The sequence below is a fragment of the Rhincodon typus genome, chromosome 48 (assembly GCF_021869965.1).
Source record: "Rhincodon typus isolate 14 chromosome 48, sRhiTyp1.1, whole genome shotgun sequence".
Lineage (NCBI taxonomy): Eukaryota > Metazoa > Chordata > Chondrichthyes > Orectolobiformes > Rhincodontidae > Rhincodon > Rhincodon typus.
This window is the reverse complement of record NC_063379.1, coordinates 5,843,422-5,857,847: the sequence shown is the minus strand read 5'-3', so window position 1 is coordinate 5,857,847 and position 14,426 is coordinate 5,843,422. Positions and strand designations below refer to the sequence as shown.

The window sequence follows — 14,426 nt, the reverse complement described above, 5'->3', positions numbered from 1 at the left end:
CTAGGAGACAGAGTGACTGGTTTACAAATTATAAAGTCTCTGACTTTTTGGTTTCAAAGCAACACCTTACAGCAAATGGTGATGAAAAATAATCTGGCTTTCTTCCAGCTTCAAGTATTTTCTACTGCAGAGACACACCACCTCCCCTTCCAGAGGTCTGAAGACTTCTGACAGTGTTGATCACACCCACAAGCTGTTCAGCTCCCCAGGAGCCAATCACACGTTTGTTGACAGACGGGTGGGCTTTGTCATCCGCAGCAGGTCACAACTCCACAAACCACTCAGCTACTTGTTGCAGGCCGAATCTCATTATGTACCCACCCTGTGGGACCAGCCTGTTTGCAGCCATCTTCTTCACTGATTGAACAAAGCAGCAGTGTAAATGCCACTTAAAATGAATGGTAACTTGTTTTTTAATGCTGCAATCATTTTCTCAGCTTTTTGCTTTTAAAACTTTTGAGAAGATTTGTAGCTCAGGTTATGGATAAGGTTGTTGACGCGCTGAGCCAGTGTGTTTAATCATCACCGTGTTAGGTAACATCATCAGTGCACCTCCGATGAAGTGTTGGTGTTCTGTCCCATTTGTTATTTATACGCCTCGGTTTGCTGGGGAGGTTGGTATCACTTCCGGTTTTGTTTTTCAGTGGTTTGTATATCCGGTCCAGTTTAACGTGTTTGTTGATGGAGTTCCAGTTGGAATGCCAGGCCTCCAGGAATTCCCTGGCACATCTGTTTGGCTTGTGCTGTTATGGGTGTGTTGTCCCAGTCCAATTCGTGTCCTTTGCCCATGTGTACTGAGACCAGTGAGAACTTGTCGTGTCTCTTTGTGGCTACTTGGTGTTCGTGTATCCTTATTGTCTGTTTTCTTCCAGGTTGGCCTGTGTAGTATTTCTCACAGTTCTTGCATAGTATTTTGTACATTAGGTTGGTTTTATTTATTGGTTGTGGGTATGGGAACTTTTTATTCGTCAGTAGCTGTCAGAGGGTGGTTGTTGGTTTGTGGGCTGCCCTGATCCTTCGAGGTCTGAGTAGTTTTGTGGTCATCTCTGATATAGGGTTTGGGTGTTGGAATGGTTTCTCCTAACACCCATAAACAAAGCTGCATCAGGACATTATTCAAACAAGCCACAACACACTGCAGCAACCCAAAACTGTGCAAAGCAGAACAGGGGCACTTGCACAGAGTTTTTACAATGAATGGATAACGAAAATGTACAATCTGCCATTAACTCTACGACAGACCACAACAAGATGACAACATGGCCAGACACACGAGTCACCCTATCGTATATCAGAGATGACCAAAAGACTACTCAGACCCCTAGGCATCAGGGCAGTCCACAAACCAACAACCACCTTGTGACAGCTACTGGTTGAATGTAAAAAGGTTCCTATACCCACAACCAATAAAACCAACATAATGTACAAAATAACATGCAAGGACTGAGAAATACTACACAGGCCAAACTGGAAGAAAACAGACAATAAGGATACACAAGCACCAAGCAGCCACAAAGAGGCACGACAAGTTCTCACTGGTCTCAGTACACATGGACAAAGGACACGAACTGGACCGGGACAACACATCCATAATCGCACAAGCCAAACAGACATGCCAAGGAATTCCTGGAGGCCTGGCATTCCAACCGGGACTCCATCAACAAACATGTTAAACTGGACCGGATATACAAACCACTGAAAAACCAAACTGGAAGTGATACCAACCTCCCCAGCAAACCAAGGCGTTTAAACAACAAGTTGGATGGAACACCAACACTACACCGGAGGCGTGCTGACGATGTTACCGAGCCGGGTGACGAAACATCTGCAATCAAACACTGGCTCAGCGAGCGAGTCTACAAATGCACTTTTTTGGTTTTTAACACCGACCTTTCCCATTTCAGTCCGCAATCAAATACACGGAAAAATCAAAAGATGATGTTTCTATGTGAACACAAAACCAAAACTAGGTGTTTCTCAGCCACCTGGTGAAAATTCAGCCCATATTAATGCATTTCTCATTCTGTTTAGACTGAATGATAATTACCTCAGAGGTTTCGGAATGAAATTACTGTGTAAGGCTCTGCAGAATCCAGACTGTAAAATAGAGAAACTGGGGTAAGTACCAGAGTGAGAGATTGTTGACAAAAACTGGATGTTTGACATTGTCATTATAGATCCCACTCCTGATGAGAATTATAATGTTATTTTGCGTATCTGTAATAGTATTAATATTGAACAGTAGTAATGAAAATGAATGTGAGGCATAATGTCAAAAAGACTATTACATTTGTTTATGGTTGTTGTAATGCCTGATATTTTGATGTAATGCTGTAATGTTATTGTATCTGCATCAAATTACAGTTGCTCATGAGGGAAAGGTGAATTGAATTATTTTATGGCCTTTCTGTAAGAACTGACTTTTTAATTTTTTATTAATGATCAACTGTGCAGAGTTAACAGGCTGAATCTTTCTTACTTTTGGCTCAGTGTGAATTTTACTATGTTTCGCAGAGGATTTCTGTCTCAGATCTTTGAGTTTTCATGTGCTATTATCCCAATATTTCCTCATTTAACTACCTAGTCTGCCCCTATAGTGTCCCTCTGCCTTTTGCTAGACGGATTTCAGCCACCCACCACATCCTATATCCCTGGTACATTTCTAAAAGATAATTGTGCACTCCAGTCAAGCAGTGTCAGTCTAGAACAGCCCGTCACGGATCCTGACATTTGTCCTGGACATAGCAGATGGGGGAATTTGGCACCCTGCTTTACAGATGGGTGACTGAATGGGTTGTGCAGAAAAGGGCCCTTCTCTTCTGCCAGCACTGACAGAATAGGCCACAACACCAGACCCTGCCAGCCTGGTCTGTCCATGCCACCTGGATCAGTGTGGTCTCAGCTGTCTGGAGGAATGCCCTGCGCTGTAGGAGGAAGGACAATGACTTCCTTGTATTTGCCACAGTAAATGACACAGTCTATGCTCTGCTATCTCGTACTCACTCTAACTCTATCTCTGCCACTACACGCATCTTGCACCCATTCTAGTACTTACCATCTTCCCTCACTCGCTGTTACTCACCCAGTGACCCCCATTATTGACCCTGCATGACCTCTGGGCTGCCTACTCAGAAGACTTCACCACATTTTCCCCATCATTCCTAGCTGTAACAGCTGGGCCACCTTCTCTGGTTTCCCTTAATCTTTTCTTTAATACCAGGAGAAAATCACCCACAATCAAGCACACAGACTCTAGACAGATGGTGGGCCACCCAATATTCAGCTCCTCGCCCCCTTATGTGGAGAGGATCCTGATTCTGGCAGCTCTAAGTGGCTGGCTGACTGTGTCCAAGCTCCTGGACTGGTATTGGAGGCTGCTCTTGGTTCTCCTTTGACTGTGTACTGTTGACACACAAATTTCCTTGCTTTGCTTCCGCTCTTAAGATCAGGGTAATAAGCAGTACTGCAAGCTTGGTACCTTTGGTTAAAGGGGCAAAGTGCAACAAGGCAAGGCTAAGCAGGGATGCTGTGAACATCGAGATGGCTCAAAGTGACTGCGTGCTAGGGGGTAGTCTGGTCTGATCTATCCACTTGGTGCCTGTCAGTGAGTACAAAGTATCTTTGCGGCAGCATTGCAATGATAATCTCTGATGTGCCCTGAGATGGAAGGGCACAGGTAGATTCTAAACAGATCAAAGCTGTGCCATGTTGATGCAGTTAATGAGGTGACAACATGGAATGATCTTCCGTAATTGGCAGTTTATCACTCTGTGGAGACACCTGGAAAATCCAACTCGTTAGATGTCAAGATCGGCCTCACTAGACGTCTCATGTGACTCTGGTTTCTCACTATGGCCCACATTGTTCCAGGCCCTGTAAGATTCTGTCTTAGTGCTGTGACCTTTATTCAGAACTGGTAACAGCTAGATGTGTAACTGATTTTAAACAAATAACATTTGCACCACACACCAGGCAATGACCATCTCCTTTAAGAGACATTCTAACCACTACTCTCTGACATTCAATAGGGTTACCATCACTGAAACCCTCACTGTCAATATACTTAGGGTTCCATTGACCAGCCACTCACCTGGATTTGCCACACAAGCACATTGCCCACAAGAACATGTTGGAGGCTAGGACTAATGTGGTGAGTAACTCACCTCCTGACTCCCCAAAGCCTGTCCAACATCTACTACAAGACACAAGTCAGGAGTGTGATGGAATACACTTGCTTGGATGGGTTCAGCTCCAACAAGACTCAAGCTTCAAAGACAAAACAGCCTGCTTGATTGGCACCGCATCCACAAATATGTGTGTATTATCTCCAAGATGCAATGTTGAAATTCACCAAAGATTGAGACAACACCTTCCAAACCCATGACCACTTGTAGCTAGAAGGGGAAGGGCAGCAGAAACACATGAACAGCATGACCTAAAAGTTCTCCTCCAAGCCATTCACCACCTTGACTTGGAAATCTATTACTATTCCCTGACAGTTGCTGGATCAGAATCCTGGAATTCCCTCTCTAACAGCATTGTAGATCAACCTACAGCATCTGGACTGCAACGGTTTGAGAAGGCAGCTCCTCACACCTTCTCAAGGGTCACTAGGGTTCGGTAATAAATGCTGACCAGTCAGCAATGTCTAGTCCCACGAATGAATCAAAAGAAAATGTACTTAGTGACTGTGGAGAGGGAGGACAAGCAAAGTGGAATGTGAGTAATAGAAGGCAAGGAAGGTGAGATTACAAAATACAGAAGGTGCAAAACAGAAATGGGATAATATATTGGAAGGCCTTAAGACATGAGCCCGAACAGTGTCAGCAACGTAGAGATGGGTTGAAGGCTGAGGGCTGGGATTTGTCAAAATGGCTGCAATGGTAGTTCAAGGAAAGCCAATGCTTTCACTGAGGAAGTAGATATTACTGGAGGTGGCCTGACTGACAGGAGGTCATGCTCGAACCCAGTGGGAAGGTAATTAACCCTCTTAAACAGACAATGAACTGATTTCACAAGCTTTTCATTTCCAATATAAGGAGGATGCATATATACAACTGAGCGTAGAATCTAAGTGTAAGGTCAGCCTTGCGACTGGCAGCCATTGTGACAGTAACATGATTTGGTGACACTAGCTGCAAACAGCAGTAACAGTTTGGCATAAAGACAAATTGTCTGTCACAGTGGGGGCACTCTGTCCCCTCTGATTTAGCATTTATATTGGCTGATCCTGAACCTCTTGTCTCGATCCATGCAGCTATTTACACAGCTTTCTCACAAATTCATTTCACTCTTTGCCTTGTGGATACTTGTTCCTTGCTTCTAGCCACAGCATCCCCACACGTCTCTTTGCCCTGCTGTCATTAACTCATATGGAGTTAATCCATTTGCTCTACTGAGTGGTGCCCCAAGTTCTGTTTTAGGATATGTGGCAGCAGATCTGTCCATCTCTGCCCCGTCTTTTCTCTGGCTTTAGCTAATGCTCTCTTTAATGTCCCATTCATTCACATTACTATTCCAAAGATCTGGTGACAAGGGCTTTATTCCATTGACAGCAATTTACAAATTTCATAAAAAATAGGAGCAGAAGTAGGCCTCTTGCCCCTCAAAACTGCCCTGCCATTCATAGACAACACACTATGGAGCTGGATGAACACAGCAGGCCAGGCAGGATCAGAGGAGCAAGAAAGTTGACGTTTTGGGTTGGGACCCTTCTTCAGGAATAGGGAGGGGGTAGGGAGCTGGTAAATAGAAAGGAGGGGTGGGGCTGGAGAAGGTAGGTGGGATGGTGATGAGTACAAGTAGGGGGTAGTGGGGATTGGTCAGTGAGGTGGGAATGGTGGATAGGTGGGAGAGAAGATGGACAGATTGTGTCAGGTCAAGGAGGTGGGGATGAGAGGGAGGGTTGGACATGGGATGAGGCCAGAGTTGGGGAGATTTTAAAACTGGCAAATTCCATGTTTCGGCTCCTGAGGTGGAATATGAGGTGGCGCTCCAGTTTGCGAGTGGTGTCATTGTGACAATGGACGAGGCCCAGGATGGACATGCCACCCAGGGAGGTGTTGTCGTTTGTCGCTTACAGAGCGCAGATGCTGTACAAAGTGGTCTCCGAGTCTACACTTGGTCTCACCAATGTAGAGGATGCCACATTGGGAGCAGCTGATACAGTAGACCAAGTTAATGGATGTGCAGGTGAACCCCTGTCTGATATGGAAGGTTTGTTTTGTGCATTGAATGGAGGTGAGGGGGGAGGTGTAGGGGCAGGTGTAGCACTTCCTGCGGTTGCAGGGAAAGGTGCTGGGCTTGGTGGGGCTAGTGGGGAATGTGGAGCGGACGAGGGAGTCGCGGAGAGTGGTCCCTACAAAAGGCAGATGGGGTGGGGAGGGAAATATCTCTTTTGTTGTGGGGTCAGATTGTAGGTGGTGGAGAATGATACGTTGGATGTAGAGGTTGGTGGGGTGATATGTGAGGACAAGGGGGATTCTGTCTTTATTTTTGTTGGGGGTAGGGGACGTTAGGGCAGAGGTGCAGGAAACGTAAAAGGTACGGTTAAGGGCATTTTCAATCACCAGAGCGGGGGACATTATTGGTTATTTCTTCTTTTTAGTCAGGTCAAGAAGCGTTCTGTCCCACCTATCTGCAGCCATCCCACTGACCAATCCCCACGGCTTCCTATCTGCTGTCATCTATTACCATCCCACCTACCTTCCCCAGCCTCATCCCTGCTCTCTCTATTTCCCAGCTCCCTACCCCCTCCCCATTTCTGAAGAAGGGTCCTGACCTGAAACATCAATTTTCCTGCTCCTCTGCTGCCTGGCCTGCTGTGTTCCTCCAGCTCCACACTGTGTTGTCTGTGACTCCAGCATCGGCAGTTCTTGTTCCTGCCATTCGTAAGATTGTGGCTGATCTGCCCCACAACTCAAGTTATCCTTCATGCTAGCTCCTCATAGCCCTTACACCCCAATATTTCAAACATCTACCTCCTACCTGTTTAGATACTTTCAGTGATCTAGCCTCTACAACTCTCTGGGGTAGAGAATTCCAAATATTCACTATGGTCTGGAAAGGTAAATTCCTTAGCATTTCAATTTTGAAAAACTAAATCCCCAATTTTGAAAATTCCACCATGAGTGGAAATATCTTAACATCTGCTCTGTCAAAGACCCCAACCTCCCAAATCCTGCATTTTTCAATCAGATTGACCCGCCTTCTTTTCAAGTAAAAGCCTAATCAGTTTGGTCATCCTTGATCCTGCCAGACGGCCGAGTGAACGTCTTTTGAACTGCCTCTGATGCTGATACCTCCTTTCTTTAAATACAGCATACAAAACTGTATACAGTACTATGGCTGCAACCTCATCAAAACCCTGTATATTTGTTGTAAGACTTCCCTAATTTAAACTACAAACCACACCCCCCCACCCCAACAATAAAGATAGATATTCCATTTGCTGCCTTAATTACCTGTAGCCTCCTAATCACTCCTTAATCTTTAAAACCTCATTGTGACCTGAATCCATCTGAAATCATATTCCCCATCCAGGGGATTACCTCTTCTACCATTAAGTGACAGTTGCAGACAGCATCATATGAAAGAGACTTAACTCACATTGCAAATAGGCCAATAATGACCAAATGAATAAATGTATTCTTGGCTCAGTGGAGGGGTGCTGAGAAATATATTTAATTACTCCCATGTCTCCCTTGGTCAGAGTTGGGACACCATGATTGGTATTCAGGTTATACTTAGCATATAGCATGCATTGAAGGTGTTTTGCTACATCTCCTCCCATTCCTTGCCATCACAAGAACCTGCTCTTCCTCGTCAACATGGTTTCTCTCCCACGGTGTGTATTTCTGTGGTATGCTAAGCTTAGGCTGAATGCAATGTGCTGCTGCCATCTTTCCTTTCGTCACCAGACTCCTCTGTTCCTTTTTGCCATTTCTTGTTTATCCCATTGCTTTTTCTCCCTTCCTCCTCTTCCATATCCTTGCTTAAATCTGAAGTTTACACTTTCTCAAACTTGATTGCTATTGTTCCTTGGTAGCCTGTTGTGACTGCTTGCTTTGTGCCTCATCTACCCATTAGTTACTGCTTTGGATAAAGTCTGTTCCCTTCTGATGTGCTTTAATCGTTATCACTGTAGCCTTTAGTGGATCTCTCGCAGTTTCTTCTAACATGCTGTTCTCATGTTTCATCATCCATGTGTCTTAGTCATTGTCTATATATTGCCCAAGGCATGTCCTAGCATGCTTACAGTGCAGCTCACACACACCTAACCTGCCTCTGTACCTCTGGTTCCCATTTGCTTTTACCGACATGATTGAAAAGTTAGCCCTTAACTAGCTACAACTCCTTTAGATGGGAAAGGAGTGCAGAAAAGGTGACACAGACACAAAACGACCCTTTTGTGCACAGACTATGCTACCAGTGAAACAGGTTTACCATCAGATGCTTCCTGTTTGTATCCAAGCAGCTGTATTGCTGCAGACAGTGCCTCTCCAGGGAGGCCATTATAAAACAGGGAGATATGATGGAGGATAAATTGATCCCTATGGGAAATGGCGAATGCCTAATGCTGACTGGCATTAACAGTCACTGTGGCACTGAATTTCTGCACCTCTTGTTAATTTCAAGGATCTTCTGGAGATGTCTGTAGTAACTCCCAGTGTGTGGATCTTCACAACATCAATGCTATCTTTAAAAGCATCAGCCAATTCATGTGCTATGGCGCCAATTCAGACAGCTAGGTTGCAGGCTTCAGGGCCTTCATTAGATTACCACAAGTGCAGGGTTTCTTTTTCTTTTCAGTCGCTGGAATGGAGGTGTCGCTGGCTGGACCAATGTTTACAGCCCGTGCCCAGTTGCCCTTGAAGGTGGAGGTGAGCTGCCTTCTCGAACCACCGTAGTCCATGTGCAGGAGGTAAACCCACAATGCCCTGAGGGAGAGAATTCCAGGATTTTGACCAGCAACATTGCAGGAACGATGATATATTTCCAAGTCAGGATGGGGGTGTGGCTTGGAGCATAACTTGCAGGTGGTGGTGGTGTTCCCATGTATCTGCTGCCCTCCTCTTTCTAGATCAGAGGTTATGGGTTTGGAAGGCACTGTCTAAGTATCTTGGGCAAATTTCTGCAGTGTATGTAGTGAATAATATTGAATATCCTTTATCGTCATGTACATTCAAAGTTAAATGCAGTGGAAAGTGTGCACCGTCGCTCGTGTATGAATGCCATTCACAGAATAACATAAAGTGCAACTTTCCTTTGCTGCCATACCACTGCCAGAGTCCTGCTCCAGGCTTTCCAGCCCAAGCTGCCAACTGTGTCCTGCTCCATGCTAAAACAGTCCACACCCATGCCAGTGTCAGAGGCTACTCCATGCAGGAAATGAGAGCCCCGCTCCAGGCTTCTCAGGCTATCCGACTGACTCAGCTATTGCCTCCAAAAATGCCGCTGCTGCTGCGGAGCCCGTCAAACCTGCCTCCCGTCAAAGAGTGCCCTCGGCCACCCATCGCTTTCGGACTTGGCCCCATGATGCCCAGGGACATGGCTCCTCCACTGCTTTGGGACGTTTCCCCTTGAGACCCCTTGTTGTTGGAGCTGCACCTATCTAGGCAAGTGGGAAGTATTCCATCACACTCCTGCCTTGTGCCTTGTGGATGATGGAAAGGCTTTTGCAGTCAGGAGCTGAGCGACCTGATCTTGTAGCCACTGTATTTAAATGGTGATTCCCCAGAAGCTGTTAGAAGGTGACACCATTGAATGTCAAGGGACAGTGGTTATGTATTCTTTTTATTGAAAATGGATATTGTTAGGCATTTGCCTTGTGTGAATGTTACTTGCCACTTGTTAGGCCAATCCTGGATATTGTCTAGGTCTTGTTGTATTTGGACGTGGACTGTTTCAGTATATGAGGAGTTGTGAATGATGCTGAGCATTGTGCAGTCACCAGCGAATGTCCCCACTTTTGACCTTATGATAGAGGGAAGGTCAATGATGAAGCAGCTGAAGATGTTGGGCCCAGAACCCTTCCCTGAGGAAGTCCAGCAGCGATGTCCTGAGCTGAGAAGACTGATCTCCAACAACCACATCCATCTTCCTACGCGCCAGATATGACACCAACTAGCAGCAATTCCCATTGATTCCAGTTTTGTTCAGGCTCCACAATGCCACACTCTGTCAAATGCAGCCTTGATGTTGAAGGCTATCACTCTCTCACATCACCTCTGGAATTTAGTTCTTTTGTCCATGATTGAGCCAAGGCTGTAATGAGGGCAGGAGCTGAGTGGCCCTGGTAGAACCCAAGCTGGGTACCACTGAGCAGGTTATTGCTGAGCAGATACTAGTGGTGTCACCAGTAATGCTATCACTATTGATGACACCTTCCATTTTACTGATGAATGAGATTAGACTGATAGGGTGATAATTCACTGGGTTGGATTTGTTATCCTTTTTGAAAACAGGACATACTTGGGCAGTTTTCCACATGGTGGGGTAGATGCCAATGTTCTAGCTGTATGGGAATGGCCAGGTGAGGGGTGTGGCAGGTTCTGGAGCACGGCTGTTCAGACGTCAGTATGCCCGTAGCCTTTGCTGTGTCATTGACTGCATGCATCCATCAAAGTTTCCAAAGAGCAGACGGCAGCCTTTGTCAGCAAGAAGGACTTTCACTGTCAAAATCCAACTGATCTGTGACTGCCACAAACAAATCCTTCATGACAGTGCAAGCTCCCACAATACCTACACATTGTGGCAATCCTGGGTGCTTGACTTTTTCAGGCTGTTTCTTTGCCATCAAGACTTGGTACTGGGTGAGAGGTGATAATGGTTTGATAGAAATGTCACTAAACTAGTAGTCCAAAGCATGTCTGTCATTTACAAGAGGATGATGTAATGCTGCTCACTTATCCAGATCAGTGCAGTTCCAATAAGATTTGCAGCTTTTGACCTCATCCAGGGATCAAAGGAATCCGCTTACTCCATCATCAATACATTGTGTAAACTGTATAGAACAGCTGTAACTCATGAGCACTTCTTGCAGTTGGGACAACGATATCGAGCAAAACCTTCACAGCTGGAAAAGCATAGGAAGCAATTACATGAAGGCAGCACCATCTGTAAGTTCCCTTCAAGCTACACACCATCCTGATTTGGAATCCTATCGCTGTTCTTTGGCTGTCACTGGATCAAAATCCTAGCTGTTTGGAAGGTTATGCATTGCAGATGTACCTACACCAGATGGACAACAGCAAGCCAAGAGTGTATCTCAAATACATACTCAAGGGCAATTAGAATGGGCAACAGATGCTGGCTTTGCTCCCATGGTTTCTTTGGTCAGGGCTGGTACAAACACACGAAAGCAATACCATCTGCAAGTTCCCTCCAAGCTGCACACCATCTTGACTTGGAACCATATTGCTGTTCCTTTACTTTCACTGGATCAAAATCCTAGCACTACCTTCCGAATAACATTGTGGATATACTACACTAAATGGACAGCACCATGACAAACTAGCTCACAAATACATAATTGAGGACAATTGGGATGGGTAACACATGCCAAAGCTGTGCTCCACTGAGCGGTACTTGGACCGATGTGAGTCTGTGTGGAACATGTGCAGAGGAGAGAGAAATCCAGCAATAGTCCTGTGTGCTGTGTTCTGTGTAATGTGGAGTGACAGTAGGAGAAGTTTTGAACAATGACGAAAGCCCTGAGTTCTGTGCCTCCTTGAACAATCAGGAGCTAGAGTCAATGTTAACCAGAGACTACATAATGAAGAGCCCCAGGGATCACAGACAAGGCAATGGTAGGTGTGTGCAAGTGAAGCTCGAGATTCAGTAATGCAGGCACATTTCAACTGAGGCTGACTCTCTCTTTCTCCATCCATTCAATGTAATAATGTTTTCCACCTTTTTTAGCCCTGGTGCTGTTCTTTGCAAGTCTTTACTGTCTTTTGGACCCCTCACTCTGAGACACAGTAACTGGAAATGCTTTGATATCACTGGGCACTTTCCCTCATCTGTTTGCAGGAGCTATTGACTTGTAAAGACACAGTCATGTGCAACATTGAAAGGGTAAAATGACAAAAAACCTGTCAGGAATCATTGAAAATGCTAATAGAGCAAGGTGATTTCTAATAACAAAGTATAGTCACATGAAATCTAAAGGCTTTGAGGTGAACTGTTCAACCAATGCTTGCAGGTGCTCCAGTGTTGTGCCTCTGTGGTGTCAGTTGAAGTGGTGGCAAGGTGCTGATCTCTTTCCTCCACAGATTTTGATAACTCTGGCTCTCCTCCAGCCGCCTAAAGCCTGGTGTTGTATTGAGAGGGGATGAGGACCTGCTGGCTCAATAGGTGTGCCTGTGAGACCCCCACCCCACCCAGATCCTGCAGGCAGCTGCTACTATACCCTCCTTAGTCTCACTGGATGGGATTTTTTTTTAACCAATTTCACTTTCACCTTCTGTCATACGTAAGACCTCCAGTTTAACCCAGTAACTCTTCCAGAAAACACCAGCTCACTGATCTATTTTTTGTTTGTTACTGCAACCAGGTGCCCCATGCCTGCTCACCACCTCAGCGATCTCTATCCGAACTTCCCTGCATTGATTGATCGTCTCCTCTAGCCTTGATAGACCACGGACTCTTGTGCCCAACCAGCCTGGAGGTGCATCAACCAATCAGTGGGCAACCCGAATCTACCTGCTGCCATTTCAGCTCTTTGTTAGTCGCCAATGATCCCTGGCTGCTTCCCCCCAGAGCTGCTGTTTGAAAGTGCTGCTGGCTGCCTTTAAAAATGGTTCCAGCATTGCCTGAACCAGGACATCCACTGCCCACACTGAATGGGCATCTCTCCCCTGCCTGCCAGCCGTTAATTGTCCGGCTCTGACAATATTGCATTTGTGACTCTGCCTACCCTGCCCGCATTGCCAGACCTCCTGATTCCAGTCTGTTCCCCGTATTTTCATAGCTTCCAGTAATATTATGGACCTTGGGGCAAGAACTTGAGAATGCAGAGGTTCTGTTTTGCACCCATATCCTTTTGTCATTTAATCTTTCCACTTCCATTTTGTTCTTTTCTGTCTGGTTCCCCTCTCCTTTCTTTGTCACTAGCCCCTTTTGCTGTTTTTTTCCAGTTCTGATAAAAGCAGATGGCACTCGCACATTAATTTTACAGAACCAATACAACTTTTCTTTAAAGTTAAATCTTGAGGACTGAACGCTGTACATTTTTATTGTCATCAACGCTGTGTATTTACCCTCATTCTACTCTCTCTGATCCACAGATTGGATAGAAACAATATCACGGATTCTTGTGCCAAGGACCTTGCTTCTGCTTTCAGTACAATCCAGTTGTTGACACATTTGAATCTGAGATCAAACTTCTTATCAGCCCGATCTGTCCCCTTTCTCCTCAACCTCATATAGACCTGCAAGAGTCTAAAGGAGATTGCATGAGTGTTTGTTTATTTATTAGATTAAAAATTATATGTGAATAGGATTCATTAAATTTTAAGCTCAATAAGTATTATCGAAATATAAACTCCAGTGATATGGAAAATAAAAATATATCTATTTACAAGACTAGAATATAGGTATTTTTGGTGTTTAAAATACTAATGCTGTGAAAAAAAATTTGAAAAATTTATTATTTTAAGCAACATAGATCGAGGAGAGACTACTGTAGTGTCATCAGAAATAATGCACTGGTTCCTTACGAAGAGTGGGAAGTATTTTTAAATTCAGATTTACGTAAGGTGACTTTCACATCTAATTATATGGATCACAGTTCAGTAAAAGAAGAAACCTGTGTTTAAAGACTCCAAGTCATTAACTGTCCAGCACATTGATAGGATCTTACATGTAGGGGACAGTCTCTGATAAAATTCTGTGTTAAACAACAGGATTTTCTAACAGTCTGATCCCATATGTGAGCATCTGCCGAGAGGTGGGGACTCCTAGAAATTTCCTTGAAATATAACAATAGCTGCACCTGCAGTAAATATGCAGCCTGTTGAATGTGAATAAAGGGGGAAATCCCCCTCTCCTATAAACCAAGAGAACAGTGATATTTCAACAATGTAATGACAGAAAAAAATTTCTTCCTTGCAAAAATTCAGTGGAATGGATTATATAGCAGCAGTTAGTATGGTTTCATGATATTACTTACCCTGAAATAGTATGAAGATTAAAATGACATGTGGTTGTTAAGTACAAGGAATTGCCAGTTTATCATTTTAATTCATGGAAAATTGTGCCATTCTCACGAATTTCTAGGTTTGAGAACATCCAAAAATGAGATTTTGCAAAATATGGTCAGGCCCAGTCACTGAGCTTCTGGGGATTAAAACTGATTATCAAGGAATGGTACTAAAGTGAACAGAAAGAGTTTAATTATTTTTTGGCTGTTTTCTGACTGTAAC

The 14,426-nt window shown here is 44.6% G+C and overlaps 1 pseudogene; it reads left to right on the top strand.

The window, feature by feature from the left end:
* The window catches only part of LOC109933297, a 97,408-nt pseudogene that overhangs the window by 64,544 nt on the left and 18,438 nt on the right, over positions 1 to 14,426 (top strand).